Raw genomic sequence first — 23,731 nt, forward strand, 5'->3', positions numbered from 1 at the left:
TTTTTATATACTTGTCTTTATTTTGAAAAATACTGTCAAATCATAGCTATTATGGACAGTATGCAACAATCCAAGGGAAATATATATATAAAGATCGGAAAATAATTTCGAAAAATTAATCCTTCGCTATTTTTGATTTTTTAAGCATTTTTCATAAGTACACTTTTCTTTTTTTTGCTCAAGTCAAATACGATTGCTCTGTAACAACGTGGTTGTTACATGAGCTCGGCTCATTTATGCTAATCAGGTTCATACCACAGTGGCAGTGTTCTTTGACATCTGGCCAGGCCCAGCAGGCTCACTACAGCACAGATTTCCCCGAACCACTCAGGACAATGTTGATATTCAATGTTTTACGAGGCGGACCATAGCAATTGAAGTTTTTCTTTATAGGTGACTGGATTTTGTCATAAAAGCCACCAACGATATGTGTGACTATATCCATAAGAAATGCACACCCGGGATCTATAGGAAAGACAGTATTCACTGGTCCAAAGTGAAACTAGGCCTCTCACAAAAAGTAGCATCAGGGTTACTTCTTATCTTGCAAAATGAACGGTTTAGCAAGGACCCGGTGAGTGTTCCTACTAAACCGATGTGGTCAGGACCGGTCCGCATCGTGTTATGGCGATATTCATTCAACAAGGGAGCACCCGTCTCTTAGGGTTGATGTGGTCATCGCCTTTGCTGCGGCGGTAGGTTGATTATCTTACGAGCAGTTTACTTTCTCGAGCAGTATTTGGTATTTAAATTCGTCGTTAATCTAGCCGAAGTGCCATGTACCTTTTCAGATTTCCTGAAACCCAGCCACATACAAACGTCAAAAGCAGCAACCTTCGTAACTAAATCAGTATCTCTTATCTTATATAAGCCAAGTAGTTGATATTTATTGAAATCAGTTCTGGCTAGATAATGCATAATATCGGGTCAATTATATATTTGCGTTACACTTACTTCGTGCGACCATCATTTTACACATTACAGCTTGCCCTCTTTCAGACTCTCTCCATATATGCATGTATATGTGTGTGTTTATTGTACAAGATGGAGCAAAATTAGGCTACCCAGTAGAAAAGCAAATGTCAAGTCGATCCGACGAATGTTTGTTACTGTAAGCCTGCTCTTTCTATTAGTCAAAGTTGGGCCTTGTCCTATTCGTGTACTTGAGTTTTTCTCCACTACAGCCTACCCTCACTTCACTGTGCATGTATAACTAAGGCTATTGGATGAAACCTAATTTTGTTATTTCATACACGGCTACGAGGTGCGATTAAATTACTATATCAGGTGCAAACCGCGTACCTCTTCCTGTCGCACAAATGTCCTTTTATACCTTTTGTTTCCATGTGGTTAATTGTATCTTATCAAGCTTTTGTCTAGATGAAACATTTTCAGAACCTCTTCGGCTGTATTTACGCCTAATCACAAACATTTTCTTCTACAAACAAGAAATCCTCTTTAACCATAACTACCCGTCTTCCTGCATTTGGTTTGTATCTGAAAATCACAATCATACTAGCAACTGCTATCTTGGTAGTCCCTGTTTTGCCTTTTCTCCTTGCGGTTTTTATGTAACTACGCCCAGGAATCGGTTCGTTGCGGCTGGGGCAATTTTCGCTCCAATGATCCTTCTCTTCTCTAAAAGTCGTTATCTAGTCAGGCCATTTCTCACACATTTTAAGAAATGTAAAAAAAAAATCACGAAGACAATAAGAGAGCCCGTGTTATATGGATAACCCTTAAGAATAAGCACAATTATATATATTTACTACATTTTGCTGGTATAGTTATATAAATAGGCCCTAACAGTAGGCACAATTATATTTACTATATTTTGTTGCGGGACTACGTTTAAGCAATGGATTGCAATTGGGGATGTTTGTATGTGGTTGTACGATGTGCCGTACTGCCCCAGCGCGCTTGCCGCAGCCGCAATTTTTCCGTTATCTGATAAGAAAGTCTCATTAAGAAATAAAAGAACCTTCCTTCCTACTGCTGGCAATTTTCCTCTCGCAACTCCTGCTCCCTTGGACGGATTCACACGGACAAACACACAGCCCATCATGCCAACAGTCCCTTCTCTGTACTAGCTTCTGGCGCTTGAATGCGTCAAAGACCTAAGAGAACTCGTCGCCACCACGTGAACACCAGACAGAGCAACTCCCGTTCTTAGACCCCCGAGCGCCGCTTCGCTCCAGTCCAACAAACCGTTATCTTCCGATGGGCGGCATAATTAATGGTCGAAAAGCTGGCCTAGGTCGGCTGCAATGGAACAGTCCGAAATGCGTGGTCTCTGTGCTCTGCTTGCGAATAAGGGGATATGTTTAGGCGTGGGGAATAGCGCTTGGTGTTTTGAGGGGTCGCGTAGAATCGCTGGACTGCTTCGCTGTTTGGCTGCAATGCCGCGTGGACGCTCGAAGGGACCAAGCCGTGGGGTACAGAAGGTAGCAATGAGGTGACGCCGACACTGGGGCAACAGAAGGGAATAAGGGAGCGTGCAATGTTGTGAGAGAGTTTGTTTATGTGCTGTTGTTTTTATTTGGGAGTTGTCGTCGTTGTTGTTGTTGCTGCTGCTGTCGTGTTGCACAATGTCGATCGGAATCATGCTCTGTGGTGTTCTGCAGGAAGGCACACTCACCTATATACATTTACACATTAAGGGGAGCTGCTAAAAGGAAAACCCTTCAAGGCACTGTAGGAGAAGTCGTATAGTTGAAGAAGTCAGCAAATACCGCAACAGTCACCTCGGGAGAAAAAAAAAGTGTGTGATGGCAGAAACCGGATATTGGTTAGCGTTTTCATTTACCCCCGTAAAGTCATCCCTTGAATTCTTGCCTCCCATCGTACTTGCCTTTAATGTCGTTTTGAATTTTGAGCAGCAGCCGAAAATTACAAACGGATATACACATAGTGTTCGCAGACAAGATCGAACATTACATAGAAATACACAGCCAACAACATTTACATGTATATAGTTTCGATGTGCGGGATGTACAGGGGAAACCCCTCTATTTATAGGGTCTATGCGTTTGTGTACGTGTGTATGTTTTGCTATCCAGTGAATCTGAGGGGCAACAATATGAATGTTACTTAAAAGAAGAAGTATAGAGGGTTGAGAAAGATGCTGCGAGTCAGGGAAGGAAGCTAGCTGATAAGAATAAAGCACGGGGCGAATAATGTTGACTGAGATGCCTTCACCGTTGATGCCGTTAGACTAAGGCCTTTTGTAAGAAATTCAGTAGTTATCGCCGCTAGCGTATATATATATAGCCCGGTAAACCCGTTCGGTCAAACGACTGACTACGAGGCACAAGCAGAAGGCAATGACAGAGAGTAACCAAAGGATCGCGCGCGTGGGCATACTGCGGGTGGGGGTATTGTTATCGGGGTTGTGTCGGGGGAAAAAGGTACGCAGCGACAAAGAGGAGGAAGAAGTGCTTTTTGAGAAGGCTGCTGCTGCTTGGCTCTCGGTGGAGGCAACAACCATTGCCCTGTCGAAGCTTGAAGCTTCCCGTTGCCTCGAGTTGAGGAAACGCCGCTTTAGAGCTGTATGGAGCAAGGAAAGCATGTGCTAAAGATGGTAGATGATGGGGTAGTATATGACCGTGAAGGAAGGTGCGCGAAATCACTGCTTAGCATTAAAGTATTGTTAACTAAATGAAGATGAGCCTGACACAAGATATCGTTTGAGCGTTTATGTTGTGTGTCGTGTATTGCCAAGGGGCCGTACTTTTGCTTACCATGCTAACTCTCTGGTCTGATGCTTTCGGTAGGTGACTCCAGGCAACAACGAAGAGTGATTGATGGTAAAACGCCTCATTGAGGTACATATAGAGAGAGAGAACGGTGGGGAGAGGGACGGTAAATCCCTCGCTCACACTTTGTCATTACTACGACTGAGCTTTTATCGATCCCATTTATGCTCTATTTAACTGAGGCCGAATTAATAAAAAGATGTTTTAGCAGTATTTTGAAGCTGGTCTTCAAGATGCTCTTTCATCGATACTGTTTGCAATACAAACACGAATTGCAAATGCCTACATACAGAATGATAGCGAAATTTAAAACAGGTCTTTTAAGTTGTTTTAATATTCCATACGTTTATGTAGATTTATATTTGATTAGCTTTACTCTAATTATCTGAGTTGGCCGACCTATAAGCCCAAATTCCCATTTCTTGTAATTGGGCATTTGTTAAAATATCTAGCAGATGTTCATTGGGCATTCTCTAATTAAATATTTTGCATTAATGATGCACGTCAGATATGACGTTCGGTTGTAAATTCAGGTAGATAATAAAGGAAATTGCATAAAATTTGACAGTCTGACGGTATGAATGTGCGCAACATGTTAACACAGCAGATTCTGGGTTATGGAGAACACAGCTCAGGCTTAGATTGTAACAAAAGACTGCTTTTGTTTCCAATAATGAAGCCACATTGCCTCCCTGAAGTCACCAAAAACAGGAAATGGTCTATTGTTAAGTCGCCAGAAGCAAGATCCCATACAACATCTAAAGAACTCGAAAACTCGTTGAAAAAGCCGTGTTTCTTACCTATTGCTTAATCATTGAACTTCGTATCTGTAATTGCTCTCATTAGCAATGGGCTTCTACTGGCTAAAATGGTTCGTAGAAGAAGCTGCCTTGTGATTTGTCTTATTGATATGGGAACAAATAGGTTATAGCTAAGCAGTTCATACTTCTATCTGTCTACAGACGAATCACAGAAAAGCTGTTGACGATCAGCTTAATGAATTAGCCCCGCACCTATTTTGCTAATTATGCATGGTGATTTCAATAAATGAGATCCCTTATTATAAGGAGGAAAAAGGCTCATGTACAGTATCATCCTTATAGAATCAATTTCAATGGACTGCTAAATCGAATGTCCCATGGCACGCAATAGTGAAGCCTCAAATCGGCCAGTGAAAACTGCTACTGTTTATGTGGCCTATTAGACTTCAGTTGGCCGTGAGTTTTTACAGAACGGACGAAAGTCATTGGCCCATTCAAATGTAATTGGATAGTAATACTCGTATTAATACTGATAGTTCTAAAGAGATATTGATACGTCCATAACGAGGCCTGCGGTAAATAGTATGATATCCGTCGTAGTAGAAAGCGATTAAGATATTACCTGTGTTCTCCTGATGCGCAGTTTAGACCGAAAATCTATTTCACGTAATATGAAGGGAAACCGACCGCGCGATTGAAAGACGCCGATGAAGGCCTTCGTCCACCAGCAATAACTTGTATGCGGACTATGGCGATATGAAAACCAATATGTTTCTTTAAAAAATTATCTCCACTAGGCTGAGATTTGAGACGGAAGCAGAAGTGCAATACATACATTGTCGAAAACGAGGCGCATCTTTTGCTGGCCTTGGACCTTGCTTTGCATTGTTAAAATCCTGATACAACCTTTGACTTTAATTATTAATAGAGAGCCTGTACAAAAATCTATACAACTGGTAAACAAGTAGATATACATATGATAACTCTATGAGAATTTCGTAAAAATCCGCATTATAAATGCCTTCGGCGCGCGCCAGTTCAATACACTTCAGAAAAGCAAAAATCAAATAGAGGTCAAAAACACTAAAAAAAGAACTTTAAATAACACGAAAAATATAAAGTTTTAAAGAAAATGGTGTGAGAACGTTTTTTTGGTAAGAACTAAAAGAGATCGACGGAAAATTATGCCCGATTGAGCAAAATGGGTTTCTGGGCCCCCTTCTCAAAGCGAAAACTTTCAAAGTGTTGAAAACGATAGTGGCTAAAATGAATATCGAACAAAGCGAATTTGGCCATAACTTATGTTCTTGTTCCTTCCCTCTAGATTCTTTCACCTTCCGTAGATTTTGGAATCGAGGGAGGTTATCAGGCTTTATATCTCGAAAATTAATTAGATGATCTCTAAATTCTGCATTGAAGCGTCGTAGAGACAAGATCGGAGCTTTGAAAACATAAAGTCTCTTGTAGCGTACCCGTGACTTAAGGCGGTTTTCTATTTGTAGGTTTGTAAATGAAGGATCGCTTTTATTGTTATTATCGTTACACATTGTGGTGGCTAAGCTATCGTCGCCTTTTAATTTATATCCGCAAATACGCGTATGAGCCGAAACAGTCCTTGCGCCTTTATTAATAGACCTTATGGCCTTTTTTTTTTTGCAAAAAAATTCGTAACTCAAATATTTAGTCGTAAAAAACAAAATTCACTTCGACGTGTAATTTCCACAGAAGTGATGATTGATTATAAGTAAATACACGTTGTGCCTCCCCAAGCCCAGTTTAGTCACCGTGGTCGTTCGTCAAGCTCAGTAAAGCCCATGAAATTTTAACGATATGTAGCTTCGAATCAAGACCATTCCGACATTTAACTATACACGAAAAACGAAGGCGTTTGATATGAACTGCAGATGATACTCTCCATACGGCATAGGAACTTCAAGAGGAAGACTAAAGTTGGTACTGTGTTCCAAAGGGTCTACTACTCGTTCGCACTTTGTTGTTACCGGTTGCTCTTCAGCGTCGCTTGAACTCGAACCGCATGAATATTCATTGGGCAGCGGCCATCACCAGTGCTGCGCAAATTATGTACAGCCATTTATCCTGTTTTCACAACACGATTTTCTTGTCTTTTTTGACGTTCTCAAAAACCATATCATAGCAGACGGCTATGTTTACTGTAATCTTTTTAGCTATAACGGGAAATAACTAACTCAAGCCATTTAGGTTTTCAAATGTGCGCAGAAGTTTGGCGGGTAAATTCAAAATCCAGAAAAATGGCCTCACATACAACTAAGCCAGCGCTATTTCGTGCAGCGGAAGCTAATTCGCAGTAGCTGCGCTCTCGGTGCAGGGTTAGGGTTATAACGATATTCATCGAAGAATTATCTCGACCATCGCAATACGGTTAGCGGCGTTAAAAACTGACTGAGCAAATAATACGGTTGCCTGTGCGGGCACCCTATTGTGCATAGGTGAAATATCTTGAATGTGCGCCTTCGCCATAGCAGATAGTCGAAGTAGTTGAGGCTTTGAATGAACGAGAGAAAAGCGGCAAACAAATAAACAGCTGGCAATCTGGATGCCCAAGGCAAGATAATTGCAGAAAGAAAAACAAAGAAGAAACATTTCAATAGCAGAAGTCACTCAATAGCATGGACCGAAATAGTCTTCGCAAAAAATACAAGAAAGACGGATTATTATATTGTGCTATATGGTGGGAATATTGTAATACCAGTTACAAGATTCTCTACTGGAAAACTTCGCTGCGAGCAGTATTTTCGTTAGATAAAAAAAATAGGTCGACTCCCCAAACTAAAGAGCATTTGGAAACAACAGCTTTACAAAGTTCAATACGACGACGACGGCAATGATGATAATGAAGTGAATCAGTTTTTTTTATTCGTAGTATCTAATATACTTCGATAATAACAATCAATTATTATAATTACACTTAAAATGAGACTGGTACTTTCTAAACGATTAGTTATGAATATAATTATTCCAGAAAAATTAAAGTCCAGGTACCTAGACAATAAGATGTTAGGCCTAATATATCTCAGCCTAATAGAAGTATTATAAGGTTGGGACAGGTAACAAGAGCATTTACAGATATAACTAAGATTATAATTTTTCTGTTATCATTGATTACATAATTCTTAGAATAGTATATGCTGGAAGGCTGTGCTGGAATTCAAATAACAGATAAATATAAATATGGTTCTGGTTCAATAAAGAAGGATAAACAAATTAAGATCAGTAAATATAATATTACTATTTATAGAGAATTCAATAACAAACAATTGAAAGTATTTTATATATAGGAAACTTGAAAGAAGTTATTTTAATGATTAGTTTAAAATTTAAAAAAATATATTTTTTAATGCACATATATTAAAATTATATATATTTTAATACGTATATATTAAAATAATATAATTTAAATTCGATCTATATTAAGGAAGTAAGGAAAAAGCAACGTTGAGCAAGCTTATTACGTGATGTTTGCCGTGTTTGCTGTACACCATCCACAGAAGGATAAATATATAAGATGTGGGCCTTGCTCATATATTTTTCCTTACTGCATATTAGTGTTGCCACTGAGCTAATATATTAGCCTATCGCTACCCTAAGCCACCTTTCCGACAAGATGTTGCGACTTTATTGACAATACATTTCTATACCAAAACCAATATGTACTTTAACCAGGCATAAACAGCCCAGACCTGTTCAAACTCTTCTATTCGCCCGTCAGTATCCGGCGTACAGCTTAAAAAGTATCCTTGTAGTTCGCTGCGTCGTTTCATTGTCAACCCACTGTTTCGTTTGGGTTCGGCTCGCGACATTCCCATTTGATGCCGTAAACTCGGTCCCATCTGGTGCAGCTTACGTCCACTTACAAAGGGCACGTAAAGCTTACCCGCTTCATCTGTCACACTCGAACCGAGTCTCTCCTTTAGTCTGTTTTACTGGCAGCATAATAAGCAGCTTGGCGTCTTAGCATCCGCTGGGTTAATAACTTCTGCTTGGGACGCACTTATACTACTCTTAACATATATATATATATATATACATATATATATGTAGAACAGTACACGATCGAAAACGACGACGAAGTCCTACAAACGCTAAACGGCTACAACATTGAAGACAACAACAGGAACGCCAGAATCCCATCGGCAGCCGGAACCGCATTGCCATGATGTTACGCACTGCTTCCAAGATTTTCTCGGTACGGCGGCTAAAGCTTGACAGGCGTCCGAAACACTAGCAAATGCGAATACTTGACCCGTTCTACTGCTACAGCCTCGGCAGGAGTTGCCTTCGAATGCGAGGCAACGCTGCTGACGGAGGCGTCACCGCCTTAATCCTCCATCGACCCCAGGTCCGACAGCACCCTTGGAGAGCTCCGTTTGCACGACGCCTACCCTTACTTGGAACATCATTGTCCTTTCCTTTCATTCTTCAACGCCCTACGCTCCCGTCAAGAGGGAAACCGTATTCTCTTTTGTTTTTGTGTCTCGCCATCTCTAAGCCAACTTGCCACTCGCCATCGACGTAAGAGCAACCCGATTCCCGATTACCAGGAGCGAATGCGTCAGAGCAAAAGGGGACAAAAGGACAAAGAGGGGGGGGGGGGGGAGTAAAAGGAGAGAAGCAGCAAAGCGAGGAAGAGACTATCTAAAGCGAACAGGCTCGTCACACGACGTTATTACGGAATTGTTACTGGGTAGTTGGTTCACAGCAGCGATTCTATGAAGCGTCGTTCGAAAGCATTGTCACAAACCCGTGTGGGTTAGTGCATTCACAAGCGCTTTTAAGATAGGGAGGACACGCCAGACCGCTGATAGGTCTGCACAGTTATCTGAAACTGTAGAATAATTGACGATCTATTTTATATTAGAACTTGTAAAATGTCTAGCAAAGCTATTGCTAGAACAATTGTGAAACTTGTTTCAGGTGACAGACAGATGAAGTGCATAAGTGCATAGGTTTAGTTTATATGATTTATGCATACAGTTTAAATGAAATTTATTGTATGTTTAAAGACCTGTCTAGTTTTCTATGTTATCACGGAATTAAAATCGTTTACCGACTCAGAATCGCAGATCTACAAAGTGCCTTTTGTGTGTACATAAACTTTTAAACTGTGTTTCTTATTTGCGAAACAAGCCGTTCGTCTTTGTGATTTATTCCGAAAATTATGAATGTTACGTTTATAAAATATTACTTAATAAATACACTGTACTGACAGTAAGAAATCACTATAGCGTTGAGTATGTGAAGCTCATACTCTACGCCAATTTTTGCTAAAATAACGTCATCTAATGAGGAATACGTTTTAACGCATACGAGCAGCAAGCGGTATTAGTTACTCAATCGCTTTTACTTGTTACACAGGATATAATAGAGATCACCCGATGTTCGATTTGTCTTCACGACGATTCGCGGGTCCTTTCGTATGAATCATTGATTACCCGTTTTTTACAGCCAGCATTTTTACATCGATATATCGTATTCGCTTCAATATTACTCTTCCTTCGAAGCTCTGTCTGAATCACGCCAGACGACCTCTCCTTGCCCCCCCCCCCCCGCCATTACCTTCGGGTTAATGTCAATTCTTGGCTGCTGGTACAATTCCTATGTTGCCGCCCCCACCGTTGCCATGGCCATCGCCTCTGTTTCGTCGTGTAATCTAATGCAAACACGACCATTGAACTTGAGTCGCCATTGTAATTCATTTGAAGTAGGTTGCCGTTGTGGGTAGCAAGTTTTTTTTTTATCTCCGTGTGAATATGCCAGTTCGTCGGTATTGGAGTCCGCGTGAGGATGGAGGATGCCGAGAGAAGGAGTATCAGAGTGTCATGCCATCGGACCGACCAACGGATCACACGAGATCCGTCAGTTGGTCAGATAGCATAAGACCATCAGAACGAGTGGAGCAAGCTTTATAGGGTTGGTCCTATTTTGCGTCAGACTCGTTCGCAAAAGCCTCCGGCTGAACCACAGTCCTCGATCGACCCGATTCTCTATTCTTCGTTCTACTGCGTTGTTGGTTGCCCCTTCGACGCCATGAAAATGATTCTAGTTTAGCATCTATTCTTGTAGTCGGTCCTGCTGTCTTCGTAAGGGCCGCCTCGTCCCTAAATCAAATCTCATTGTTGTTTTTCATTGTAGAAGCGAAACAAACAGAAATGGAGAGAAAGAGAGAGCTCTCGTCACTCTGATAGTTTTTCGCGCTTCTGTAGGCAGCAGTACACCAGCAAATTGCTGGCGAACTCGACGGTCGCAAGGCAGCGTCTAGCTAAGCAACGGCTGTCTACAGTTGCGGCCAGCCAAGCGAAGTCGCTACACGCAGCAGGCAGCTACGAACAGCAAGCGGCTAATGTGATGCGCGTGCGAAGTTAAAGTTAAAATACGCCCAGAAGCTTACTTGTGCAATAGAAGGAATCAATGGAGGGTAGGGGTAGAGGGGACTGGTGGTAAACCAACTGAAAGGTTAAAAGGGGTTGCTAAGGAAAGGGACTGCTTGGTCCCGGGGTAGTCAGCGTTCGCGGGCTGACGTTGGGGATCGAATGCTAACAAAGCCAGTGCATGTCTGGGCCTTTTTACGACTCCAAGTACACATGTATGGAAACGCTGCCACACTTCACACGACGCCATACAGATGTAAATCGCCTTCTGAAAGCAACGAACAGAGGTCGTGACGAATTAGCTAAGAATGGCATTGGCAGTGATTTTCGTCTATGCAAGTTTGAAGGAATCACGATCAAATACTTCGTATGGATATTTGTGATAAAAATAATTATCGCAAGTATCCATACGATGCGGTCCACAGATGCGACAGAGGCGTCGCGAAACTTTAAAAGCTACCGCGAATCCACTGCAACCGCACTTTCACAAATGGCTCTGAAGGTCGATACACAATGAAAGTAAATTACCCCAAAGGGATTTCCTGAAATGTATATGCGGCATAGTAACACGTTTTCTATGCCACAACACGTTTTTTTCCAATAGAAGATCTGAAGATGAGCAGGTATGGATTGTTTGAAGTTGTCACAAAGTACTTGGAACTCAATTTAGCTTGTCCCCACAGTTTATATCACTTTCTCTTTGTACGCGAATGCCAAGAAAAAAATGGTGTTTAGTGAAAGTTCTACCAGGAATAAAAACACAATCAACTCCTGCACAGATGACTGGCAAAAAAAAAGAAAATAACAAACGAAAAGTGCGTGAAGTGTACGCAGGCGGCAACGCAGAATTAACATTTTGAGCTTGACTGTGTTGTTGCTGGCCTCAAACTATGAGCTCCCTACTTGCAGCAGCCTGGTATTATGCTAGTGCGCGAACACTTGACGCGCATCCAAAGCAGCTTTATCTCATGTACGACAAACACGGCAAGGTTGAGAATACTTTGGCCAGCAACGGCGGCTGGCGGCTTTCGTATCGGGCAAAGCGAGGAACTCCCAACTATAGAGTGCGCCGAAGATGGACGTCGAAGTCGGCCCGAAAGGCGCTCGAACCAGGCAAGCTAGAATAATCCTGCAGGTTTTCACACGACCTAAAGGCTAGGACAGATGAGCGAATTTACTGGTAAGAAAAGTGACGTGAGCTTGCTAAGAGGATAATAAGAAAAATACGGAGTGACTTCCTTGACACGGCAATGAACTCACTGCATCGCAGCCAGTGTTCTTCTGCCTATCTTTCTCGCACTTATTTTGTCCCGCACACATACTCAAAGCCCACAGACGCATTCTTAGAGCACTATTTCTTTATCTTTTCAGAGGCCGATCGTCTGCCCGCTCTTGTGGAGCAGACCCATGGCATTGTGATTAGGAAGATGGCCCCCTGTCTCTAACTCCCGCAATGTCACTGCTTTTGGTCTCAAAGCCAGTGGACCAGCGCATTCAATCACTTTCTTGCATCCTGCAGAGATGAGTCCTCCGCGCGCTTTTCATGGGGGCCCCTTGCAGGTGGCAACGACTGGCTTTCGAAGAACGCTAGCTCGTAGTTTTGCGTTCTTAACCGAGTTTGCTTCTGCGCTATCAGCACATTGTCATCGTGATCGCACAATCAAGCGAGCTGCGGCTGGTGGAGCTCCCAGGATACCCCAAACTACGTCCGCGCCTACCTCTCCCGGTTTATCTGAGGCGTGAGTATTGTTAAAGGTCTGCATTGAATGCCTGCATCGTTGAGGTACACTGTTCTTGTACAGGCGTATGTTGTGTCTTCCGAAAGAGAGGCGAAGGAGGCGTCGGAAGCTCGGGAGCGGGTATGTTTGAGGTGTACTCTTTGGGAGGCAGGCACTTTCAGGACGCCACCTTCAGAGAGCCAAGAACTTCCTTCCTTCTTTGGAACAATAGCTTTGCCCCAGTGGGCCCCTCATAACACCACCGCTTCAGACGTGGGAAGAAGAGAACGAGATAATAGCATCGTCGTACACATGTTTTGACTAATTACTGAGCAGGACTATGCATGATGTTGTTATCGTCCGTGGCATTCTTTTATTCGATGTGAGGACGGTTTACCCGATTTTTTGGTTTCGGAAGTCGTCCTTGGGAACCTCGTAAGTGAAACGGTGCTGCGTCGAAGGAAAATGGGATCTTATGGGAAAATTTTGTGCTTGTAAGTTAAGCTCGACAAGTTTGCGATGTTGCAATCAAGTTTAACCTGTTTCTAACAGAAGCGGAACATTTGCCAGCTGCCGAAAGAATTACCTAAGAACAATTTTCACTACTTTCTTGAAAGGGACAACGTATCAATGCATCATATACGATGGCCTGTCGGCAGAAATTGCTTACCTACACACACTAGATATACAATCTAGGATTGTTGCCTGAGGCCGGGAAATAAATTACAGGTGCTGACTGTGATAATTTGCATACCTCAAACACAAGTGTACGCTGTCCCATAGTGCTTTGTGCGACGCGTTACAAGTATAAACATTGCACGCACTAGTACAGCGCCACATGTACATAGAAGCTTCGAAAATGTGTATCCCAAGGTATTCTTCGTCTTCCTTAATTACCATTTCCTTTTACGAAGATTTTTTCCGCTCCTTACGAGCTAAAGTATTAGTCATCTCAAACCTGATGGCTAACAACTTCCTGAGAACTTGTCACTAATTCGCATATTATTTGCCCTATTTTACGCTAAACTGGCACGGTTCTTTTGATTTCCTGTGAAAGCGTATTGTTAGCTTTTCCATACTGATGACAAGATCTCCTATAATCCAAGCACAAGCTAAGGGGAAATGATTTTGCGAAAAGATGTAAGATTCTTTTTGACTCCAACAATCCAAATGTTTTTTCTTGATACCATACTATAGTGCATCGACAGTGGGGCGCGTTGATGTAAAGCGGAAGTCAAAACAAATCCGTCGTTGTTACATGCGAACGTCCCTTCGAGGCTTCTCACTGTTTTTGACGCAACTGCCACCCCGCACAATTTTCTTGCGACATCATCAGTAAGAGAGGTATATAAACCATATAAACGAGCTGATATCCTAGAACAAATCTTAGCCGATAATGCTTGGAAGCTTCATTGTATGGAAACAAGGAAGTTTTTTGTGTTTGGATACATATGCAGACAATAGTTTTCCTAGGAAAACATTTTTCCGGATACTTCGCAGACTAAAAGTAGTTTTACTGGAAACGTATGATATTACAAACTTGCCGTGCCTCCATATTCTTCACTGTTCAACATGGCATAAGTACACTTATAAAATTGACTTCAAAAAAATATAGCCTAACCGAAAGTGTGAAATTAGTGCATTCGAACGCGTACTTTTTTGCAAGTACTTGCGTTTTCTTCCATAGATGTTCATGCGGTTACTTCACTGTAATTTATATGTGCCGGTTTCGACTTGGATCTTAAGCTACGGAAAATTTGTGGACCTGTGTTCGTGATGAAAAGCACGACTGAAAACATGAAGGAAGGCACATTTTTGTTCTTCCTCGATTACAGGCCGCCGGCAGGCTACCCGCCTGATCATCAAATAAATGTTTTTTAAACCAGACCCGACTTCCTCTTCGGTTCTCTGCGACCATGGCCATGCCTTTCTCTTCTCCGGTAGCTTCAACCGACTAAAGGCACAAAAGCTAGAAAGGGATGGCAGCGCTACTGGGAGTTAGCAGCGCTGATCGCTTTTGCGAAGTTGCTTGGTTATCTAGCACTTTGTAGCGGCGCTAGTATTACCCTCCTTCCTCAGCGTCATATTATTTTCTGCTGTCTTTTTCTTTCCTCTTCCCCGGATGGAACTTGCCGCTTGCTTTTCAATCACAGTCAGTAACTGGTCCAGCGTTGTGTGCTCCACGGCCGTGTGCAGCCACCAGGCGCTCGTCACGGCGAAACCGAAGCACTGAAAAGCACTGGAAAGACATCAACGACGCCATAAGGTGTGACAGAGTCGAGGACGTCACCGGAGGGGCAATAGCATTGGTGCTGTCGGGACCGGGAGGGTTGGCGGTAAGCCCTACGGAGAACTTCGTTGCGTTGTGGGAGGAAGCCCATAATGGGAAACACCCTGGACGGGATCGGAGGTTATGCGTTGTGTCTCCGAGGGGGGGGGGGGGGCAAAAGTGTCTCAAATGTGCACTCATTTGCCCAAAGGACATTAGCGAACGATGGGCGAGATGGAGAGACTTAAAGTAAAAGAGAAAGAGAGGGGGAGTATTACCGCGTTGCCCCTTTAGGTACATCCTGATATATAACAGTTGAGGCCCTAAGTCATCTCCCAGTTTCGTTGCAGTGGAGCTGTGATAATCGCTATTATGGAGCTGTTGTCGTTATTGTGCTATTTTCCGCCTTGCTTAGAGGCTTTTTGCATTTTGTATGAAAGGCACTGCTGAGTTTGTTTGGCTTTCTTCATTGATACGCTTGTCTATAGATTTATTTCTGTGCGGTCAGTTGGTACAAGCTTCATTTCCCACAAGGGTTAATTTATTTATTCAGCAGCTCATTATCAATCTTATTTATATAGTAACTGTTACCCAAAGAACATCCGAGACTAAATGTGTTGTTTGCAATTGGTTGTAGCATAATTACATACCTTTATAGTCGCAGCTCCCCCGGGAGTAAATACATAACTAACTGATGCGCTCATCATTTAGAACAATTTTAAGTGCACTCATGCTTGTCTCATTGTATGGCTCCAAATGATACTCACTCACATGGGTTCTCGGAAGCAATGTCTTAATCACGGGATGATGGGTCGACGTATCCGCTCAAGCTGACCTATTATAAAAATGATCTAGCGATCCGAATTCGCCTCGGTATTGAATGGAGTTGAGTAGAAAAAAAATCAATCGTTTCTATAGAGGAGAGCGAATCTTTCTGAAAAAAAAGAAACGAAGGACGCCTCGCTGTTGCCTCTAACATTCGTTGTCCTCTAAACAATTTTTGTATTCCCGTTTGATCTAAATTCGTCAGTTTTACTCAATGGCCTTCTAGGCGATATGCGTATCTTGTAAGAGAAGTCTAAATATAAACTGTATTTTACTTCTCCATTTTGGTGAAATTATTTATGATCAGTTAAAGCCAAAATGATGGCAGAAGAAACCGTATATTCAAAGCAGTATTTTCGTTTTCGTTACACATTCACAAGGCTATAGACTGCCGCTGCCGTTGTGGGGACACGTATGGCTTAAACCACTTTGTTTCAAAATACCTAATTCTAGATTTTTCTATTCCTGGATTGGGTTAAACTCCGTTAACTTCTTAAGGCTCAAGCAAAGAACTCTTAACCTTTTTTTGCGTAGCTCTTTGACGCCGTGCTCCGCGGTTATTAGCCTCTATTGAAAATAATTCCTGTTTAACGGTGACAATCAATGTTATACTGAAAGAACTGTCAGGATAGCAATATTGAAAAATATGGGCATCTTCAAAGAAGCCAGTTGGTCCCAACGTAGCGTTTGTTGACTTGGAGGTAACACAGCGCTCAGAGAAGACTTTCGCAGCTTTGCGGCGTTCCGGAAGCAGACGAAAAATAAAAGCTTGTGCCCTTAGATGGAGTGAAACTAATGTAAATAGAAGTATCGGACATACGAATGGGCCTGATGACCTAGTGCAACACGCTACAGCCAATGCCTCATTCTGCCCCTGTATTGCCGATATGTTTGTTTATAATTTGTGTCGGTTAATGCTTTCTGACAACTGCCGGCCTAATCCTTACCACTCACACACATACTCGTTTTTTCGAGCTTTCCACCCCTCAGTTTTCTCGCCTAGTTTTATTCTTCTTGAAAACAACAGATATTCTTAAAAAAAAATCTTAACGTGGAGGAATGGAGTTTGTGCTGAAATATGTTTTCTCTATATATACACATGTATTCATATTCAAGCTCCCTGTAGATGCTCAGTACTTCCTTGTGATAAGAGTTACGCAGGCGAGCTTCTGTTCCCTAGCTGCACAGTGTATTAGGCTACCCTATAGTGGCTTCCCCACAACTTATCGTAGTGAGCCTAACAGATACGTTATGGAAACTGAATTAGGAAGTGATGTGTCCTTCCACAGAAGCTCTGCCTACGTGCAGGGCTTTAAGAGGCCGACCCAAGCTTTCCACCCAAACCGGGCTGGACGGAGCCTATCATAGAACGTAACGCATTTTAAGGGTTGTAAGCTAGTTGTCGTGGGGATCTATTCTTCACTTGGGAAGCTCGCAGAGATGTAGTCGCGACTAATAAAGAAGGCGGAAGCATCTACAGTTATGGCGCGATTATGTCACCCGTCGGTCGCCCAGGTGCCTGTTCGTCTCCTGCTCAGCAGAGAAAGATGGGAAGATAGAGTTTGAGGTTGGTAGGGGCAGCGGGGTCACTTGGTGACAGTCTTTCTCGGGGGTCTGAGGGGTTCAGAATGGCACGGGACTCACCGTCGGGTAGTATGCCGAAGATCGGAAACCCGCAGAAGGCGGAAGGAGCACACGGCATGATACCTTAAGGGGACGACGTCGCCGCCAGACCATAGCCATAGTAGCTGTTACGCTAAAAACTTGTATGCGCACGAAGCTGGCGAGATGGTAAAGCGTCTAGAAGCGGTCAGGAAAACCAAATACTGCGAGAAGATGTCGCCTCCTAATATGGAGGTCTAGTTACCGCCAGCGCTACCGCTAGCATCGTTGCAGATGTGCTATAGATAACCACAAAGGAAATGAAGGTATTGCCATGGTTGGACAGCTAGCCGTTAGGTTCAGCAGCAGCTACTGATGTGTGGTGGTTTTATCGGCCTATAACGGTTACACAGCCGGCAATAGCGAAGCAAGCTATGGAGTTTATGGACGGAAAAGCCTGTGCGCAATAGCAATGGACACAACGAAAAGGACAAAATGCTAAAGGACGCGTCTCTTCCATACGGCAATTATTTGCGTGAAACATTTGAGCAGATGCTCCCATTGAGCGATTCAAGTTAAATTGTAGTTAATTTTACAAATAGGGGAAAACTATGGCTACAATAGTCGCTCGTGTAAAAAACATTTACGCAACCTTAATACATAGCGGTGTAATCTTACCCACTTCGCACCCCAGGAAGGAATCCCCCGGGGGCAATTGTTCTTCCATGCACACATGTTCCGGCCACGACACAGTTCGCTAATTTCATAAACATATTTAGCAATTGTAGCCCTCTCCATTCCTTTGGCCTTTCGCACTCCTTAACATTACACCTTGGTTTCATAGTGCTAGCTATGGCTTCCTTTTTCTTAACGGACGGTTAACCTTAAACGTTTCTCCTTGTACTGACTATCTTTGCTGGCCCCACAAAGTCTGTATGCAACGGCAGCCGCAATACTGTTCCCGGTCTGATTTCCTAGTTGCACCCCCGACCCCCGCGGGATTCGTTATGCGTCGAGATACCCAGTGCTCGCTGGACCACTTACGCTGTCGTCTCATTCGAATCAACTGGCCCATGCTATTTTGTGTTCTTATCTTCTTCATTGTCCTATACATAGGCTGGGCCGAGGCCATGAACTTTCGTGTTTCTCTATCCTTGTAAAACCTCTCGCCGCTGCACCTATTCCCTGAAATTATTTCGCACCTATTTTTAGTCCTTCAAAACGGTCCTCTCCTCTGCCTATATTTGAGGTAAGATACGTCCTCGAGCGCGTACATGCTTATAAGGTGTTGTGCATTGAACGGAATGCAAAGATATGTGTGAAGGTGACGATGGCATATGGAAAAAGAAAACACGGCAACTCACCTTGGGGCATGTTGTGTACCTTATAATGCTCTAGTTGCTGGTCCGGTACTAGCTAGCAGACCTGCGGATTCTAAATCTCGAAAGTCCAGCACCCGATATGCGCGCGTGTATAACAAGGGCTGCCGGTTTAAACACTCTATACGCTTTATTAAGTTGGAGAGCTCACGACCAGTGCTCTTGTAGCACGCGGTACGCCACCACTGGTTATCGGAGTACGCTGTCCCTCTACAGCTGTGCAGCTCGATGACGACGACAATAACGAAGAAGATCACTCGGCCCCCTTCCCCAAAATCTTGCTTTGCGGAGTTGCGCCCAACAGTGTTCACCATCCTATGCGTGTCCACAGGATTTCACGGCCCCTGTGGCGCTCACTCCGCGCTTGCAGTTGCCTCTAGCCGAGCTTCTGTTGTGGAAGAAGCTACTACTTCGGGCACTACCAGCAGAGAAGTTGGCTCTTCGAGAGATGCCGATGCGACTGCTATCCAGAGGAGCATCAACGCCGGTAGCGAACAGCGAAACGCAGACCTGATACTGGGTCAGTCGAAAGGACTCCTCTTTCTCCTCGGCAGTTCATTCTTATGCGCGTTTCACGACGCCACGAGCAAGTATGAAGCAAGCAGAAATGGACCAAAGCGAAACGCGGGTTGGGCATAAACGAGGTCGCCCAGCTTCGCAACTGCTGGTCAGCGCGCCCTGAGGAGAGCTGATAAGAATTGTGGTTCTTGAGCACACCTCTTCCTGTTACGGGACTAGGTTATGTTTTCTAGTACAACGACAAATGAGACCGAGTATAGCATCGAATGCTTAGACAAGCAACCCTGGGACAAGGTAAAGCTAGTTCTTATCTGTGCACCTGTGTAGACGTTAAAGCGGCCGAGGATGGTTGTTTTGCTAACATCGATGATTTGCATCTTATGCGTATTGTGGCTGTTGGGTCGGCCCAGTTTTTCAACTTGGGGTCGGCTTCGGTCTTGTTAAAGAAACGTCGCACCAATGCATACTGAACGTTTGCATGAACAGAAAAGCGAATAAACTAATATTTCACGACATTATTTGGTCATTTCGTTGTTGTCTTACCTCGGCGGTGGACCACTGCGGTGCAGCTACTGCAATGATGCTATCTAAGGCGGTATTCTCTCGGCCCCTTTAAATGTCCCGGGTTTAAGTTAACACATAACTTAAGCAGATAACAAAGATTTCACCGCTCGCAACCTACAACAATAATTGCTAGCGTTTCTTTAAGCACATATAGCCTCTGTCCTGTACAGTTGCCGTCGTTTACACTCTGTGTCTGTGAAAGGAAATCTGTGAAATTTCTTTGTGGCTGAAACCTCACTAGACATCAAACTCAATGCGAGATTTTATACATTTACCCTTCCAGAATTTTGAATAGAGATGTAACGGTAGACTTATTGGCCTCCGCATGACCACTAGGACAGAGAAGCGTTTGACACGTTCACGAACACTGAGACATCTAGCTATCCTTGAAAATGGCGTACAATTAATGCCAATACACCTGCTTAACTTATCGTTTACGTGAGTTCCGCTGAGGCTGAATTGACTGAGGGCCAATGTTTGATAGTGGATACGGGTGGCTACATCATAGAACACACTCAGGTAAGACGATTGCATCACATTTTACACGATAATAAAAAGGACGAAAAATAGCAAAAAGCGTGCCCTGCGGATTCCATCTTGGATGAGTGACATTTTGCTTGTTTTTTTTCTATTAGTGCTTGTTACAAGTAGCAAATTGCTGGTACAAGCAAATTGAAGCGCGAGCCGCGCGTCGGCTTTGCTCCTGAACCGACGTGGCTTTGTGGTGCGGGCAGGAAGTGATACCAGCTCGTTTCAATGTATTCGATGAGTTCAGCGTTACTGAAGTCTTCTTCTTTCGCGACGTAAATCCTTTGAGATGGAATTTTTGACAAAGTGCGCGTGGCAGCGCCAAGATCTCCCATGGGTTAAATGGGACATAACAGCATCAGTGTAACGGTTTTCCATCAGAATCAATGAAGGGCGTGCAGCCCTGTTTCATTTCGTACAGACATCGCCCAAAGCAAAGCTGTCCATCCTCCAGCCGCACGGCCTCGACATCGTAGCCGGCAAAACCCCACCACCCCTTACCTCATTTTGCCCTTCAAGATTAGGTTGCAGGCTGTGCATATGCATGGTTAATTATTAACACGAACGCTGGTGTGTAGCGATAGCAAGCCAGCGCGCAACGACAGCGAACAAAATACGAAAACGAAATAAGAAATCGTACGCACAACAAGGAACCATCAGTTGCTAGTGGTAACTTCGATTTCAGAAAGGAGAAAAATTGTAGTTACAAAAAAGCGGTACGGAACACAGCCGAGAAGGTCGTGATTTTTCCCATTCTAACAAACGCAAGTCTAACGCGTCACTGCTAAACAGACAAGGCTCGTGTTCACTGATAAACCGTTATGATAGAATGAAACAATAGATATATATATATATATACGGTACGATTGCGATATTGAACAATATGGAGATTATTGTTGCATCGTATATTAATTTGCGTCTTTTGACTAACTAAAAACGCACCCAAATTAAAAATGAATGAGTTCAGACAAAGCGGATACAATACAGAGACGTATAGAAATATCTTGGCAGGAGGATGGCATAATTTAGAAAAAAAATAAAAGCGCCTCCATACAATAATGGAAACACATTCGTAAAAACTAAATGCAGTTTTGCAAAGTATATTTTTTTGCCCGACTGGTCGAATTTAAAGGCTTTTTAATAAGGTCTGCCTAGAAATTTTAGAGAAAGGAAGCGAAAAAAAGAAGAAACAGTTCTCATCGATTCGGTAGTATATTCTACTTGACCACTATTGGGAAAAACAGCCGAGGGTAACGATGGCCACATGACTGAAAGGATAAATGTGTTGAAGGCTCTACCTTGACTTTTGTCATGTTTCTTCATTTTCCATGTTTCTTTACATGCTACTTTCTGATTTCTAGTATATATGACGCGCTTAAACATCGATAACTAAATATCAAGCTGTCTTTCATAGAACGATGAAGGCGGCATTACCTTCAGTTGAATATTCACAAATGGAGAAACCTCTTGTAAGGTCAAACTAATGTGCAACACGTAGAAATATAAACTAATAACCGCGACACCGGTAGGTAGCATATGTATTGGAAACGTATTTTTGCAATGTATTATGAGTTACGCATGTAACAATAATCAACACTGTCATTGAACATTGGGAGATTTGCTAGATACGAGAACAATGCAAGCGAAATAACCAGAAATTGATACGATACGATTGAAAATACGTCACCATGATGAAGAAACGATGATTGTATTGAAGGCTAGAAATTAGGATGTACGAAATGCGGACTCGAAGGACCGGGCAAGTGTTGTGCATACGGATTAACGAGATAAAGCTGCACAAAAATCAGACAGATAATTACGTCATAACGCCCAGTATATTAGTAATAGTAATCATAATAACAGCTCTGCATTCGTGCAATGTATCAGCAACATTCTGTAGAAAATGGTTGGAAAAATGGGTCCTAGGAACAATAGTTCTTTCCGCGCGCATCGGCTGTCCTGCAGAGCTGAATCACCCACTTTACTCTGACACGTCTTCTACAAAAAGTAATAGATTTTCGTTTTCAAACACAACTGCCGACAGACGAAAGTTAGAGCGTACGATCAGCATTCAAAATAACGCGAATGGACGGCTTTATCAGCTCTTGTTTTCACCTGCATACTTATGCATCGGCCCGTGCTTAAAATGCAGCTTACAGTCTTCTTCGTTCGGCCACTGTACATTAATGGTAAGGCGCATCTCCTGTAATAGGGATTTACAATTAGTCACTGCCATACTGATACATTCTCGTTATTCAGGAGCAGAATCAGTATCCGCGTCTGGGGGATGAGAAGGCGGCGGAGAATAGCAGGACGGTATCCTGAGTCTTATATTAAGTGTATATCTCAAATGCACATGCTCCTCGCTCTCAGGACCGTGGACATGTGGGGGTTCGATGTAGCTGGGCGGGGGACGTTGCGCCTACAGAAAAACCCCGCGCTTAGACCGCATGAATTGTCAGGTGCGACGAGGGCACTACGTCGTGTTGGGTACACACGCCAGATAGAGAGAAAGACGAGAGTCTTTCTGTTCGACAGTGTCCTGCTTCTATGTGACTGGACCGCCAAGCGGAACTGGGTGACCGCGGAAGCTCGCAAAGGACGCTTACTGGGCGCACAGGGGCGCGGACTAATGTAAGCTGTTCCGTTTGTATGGCAAATCAAATGAAGAAATTCCATTGGATCATGGTAACAGAGATAGCTACTGGGAGTAGAAGGCCACTTCGTAGGACAAGACGCCGCAGCTAGGGAACGGGGGACGAGACGCGGTTGACTTTGCACTGAAATACTCACTAGCTTGATTCTGTGGTTTCATGACAGTGAGCGACACAGTCGCAGGCGGATGCGCAGAGACAAAGGAACGAAGAGAATCGAGGAGAGCGACAGAAATGTTGAATTCCCTTATAAATAGCTACGATCACCATAAGGCTCCGTTATGAGGGGCCAGTTTTGCTAAGGCAGTAGGTGAGGATTTTTCATTCGAGGTGATCACTTTCGTTCCAACCAGGGCTTACTACGGGTGGCGCGCAAGTGAAGACTAAAATATATTAGGGGAGGGAATAACTATTTAAAAGATAGGGATGATTGAAGCAAAGGCAACCATATCGTAAGAATATAGACCAGGTCCATTGCAGGAATTCAGCTTTTTTGAAGAACTCCTAAAGCACACATTAGCAAAGGGAATGCGGCAATAAAGAAGCGGCCAAATGGTTTTATCGGTAACGACAAAACAAAAGAAGGTATTGTGTAGATCCATTGAATGACGATGTCGTTCGGAGTTAATCGTCATGATTCAATCGAAAGTTGAATCCTACGGAAAACAAAGTTTTTTTGTCACATGAATAACTTCAAGGCTCCTAAACTATACCATGATGCTAATCTATGTGGGATGCGGAACTACAGTT

The 23,731-nt window shown here is 43.2% G+C and overlaps 1 long non-coding RNA gene across 1 annotated transcript in view; it reads right to left on the bottom strand.

The window, feature by feature from the left end:
- Positions 1-23,731, bottom strand: part of LOC147755728 (uncharacterized) — a 64,463-nt gene continuing 40,732 nt past the window's right edge. The window contains exon 2 of the long non-coding RNA XR_015326473.1: positions 1-796. This is a non-coding gene — a long non-coding RNA (uncharacterized LOC147755728). The remainder of the gene's footprint in view (positions 797-23,731) is intronic.

Source organism: Varroa destructor, unplaced genomic scaffold, assembly GCF_002443255.2.
Source record: "Varroa destructor unplaced genomic scaffold, Vdes_3.0 BEIS01000004.1, whole genome shotgun sequence".
In the NCBI taxonomy this organism is placed as follows: domain Eukaryota; kingdom Metazoa; phylum Arthropoda; class Arachnida; order Mesostigmata; family Varroidae; genus Varroa; species Varroa destructor.